Raw genomic sequence first — 1,469 nt, 5'->3', positions numbered from 1 at the left:
GAAATGGATTTGTGCCGGGAGATTATCTGGAACTGCGCACAGGATAGGGCACAGTATTTGAAACTTGAAAAGGCATATTGGGTTTATGTGTTTTTGGCCAGATTAAACCCAAAATATGATAGTGTTCGAAGTCGCTTATTGGGTCAACGACCTATTCCGTCTCTCCGAGAGGTGTGTTCCGAGATTCGTTGATGCATTAGCCTTTGTCTCAAAGGCGTCCAATTCCAACAGTGACAAAAAGCCCATGCCTGTCTTGTGAGCACTGAAGAAGTCGTGGCATACAAAGGACCAATGTTGGAAGTTGCACGGCAGGCCCCCGAGCAGTAAGAAACGACAGTCCCATGACAGATCAAACTCCAGACGTACTTCTGTAAGTGATCCAGTTACTGAAAATTCACAGCATCAGTCATTAGCCCATAGTAAGACCTGTCTCTTATACACATCTAGATGTGTATAAGAGACAGCCCCCGAACAGTAAGAAACGACAGTCCCATGACAGATCAAACTCCGGACGTACTTCTGTAAGTGATCTAGTTACTGAAAATTCACAGCATCAGTCATTAGCCCATAGTAAGACCTGTCTCTTATACACATCTAGATGTGTATAAGAGACAGGCATACGAAGGACCAATGTTGGAAGCTGCACGGCAGGCCCCCGAACAGTAAGAAACGACAGTCCCTGACAGATCAAACTCCAGACGTACTTCTGTAAGTGATCCAGTTACTGAAAATTCACAGCATCAGTCATTAGCCCATAGTAAGACCAATGCTGTCTCTTATACACATCTAGATGTGTATAAGAGACAGGTGCAGCCGATCGGGGCCTTTTCATTTACTGACGATCTCTTAGTCGGCTACCAGTGCCCCGCCGGCGACCATGGCGACTCAGTTTCCAGTCAATTGTAGTTCAGTTCATTACTCCGATGATGTGAGACATCGGTTGGTCTCTTTGCATCAGCAGATTTCAAATACAATGCTTGGCACAACTTCCCAACTGCCTACTGGTCCAGAGAATCCAGTAAACTCATTAGCTATTTTGCCCAATACAAATTACTTAACTGGTTCAATGGGCAATTCTGCAGGAGTTTTGGTTGGAAAAAAACTGAATGGGGAGAATTACTTCTCATGGTCCCAGTCAATTCGAATGGCTCTAGAAGGTAGGCACAAATTCGGATATCTAACAAGAGAAATTCCACAACCCATCCCAGGTGATCCTCAAGAAAGAATCTGGAAAGGGGAGGACTCTTTGCTACGGTCTGCTCTTATCAACAGGATAGAGCCCCAGATTGGCCGGCCTCTTCTATATGCAGCAACTGCAAGAGATATCTGGGAGGCAACCAGGGACTTGTACTCATAACAACAAAACGCATCCCAGTTGTACACTTTACATAAACAAGTCCATGAATGCAAGCAAGGAAACATGACTGTTACGTCCTACTTCAATAAGCTGTTAGTTTTTTGGCAAGAAA

General features: G+C 44.7%; 1 protein-coding gene across 5 annotated transcripts in view; it reads right to left on the bottom strand.

Annotated features, from left to right (window-relative positions):
- The window catches only part of LOC120075696, an 8,905-nt gene that overhangs the window by 2,254 nt on the left and 5,182 nt on the right, over nucleotides 1-1,469 (bottom strand). The window lies entirely within an intron of this gene.

The sequence above is a fragment of the Benincasa hispida genome, chromosome 4 (assembly GCF_009727055.1).
Source record: "Benincasa hispida cultivar B227 chromosome 4, ASM972705v1, whole genome shotgun sequence".
Classification (NCBI taxonomy): domain Eukaryota; kingdom Viridiplantae; phylum Streptophyta; class Magnoliopsida; order Cucurbitales; family Cucurbitaceae; genus Benincasa; species Benincasa hispida.
The sequence above is the reverse complement of the archived record's forward strand: the minus strand, read 5'-3'. Positions and strand labels throughout refer to the sequence as shown.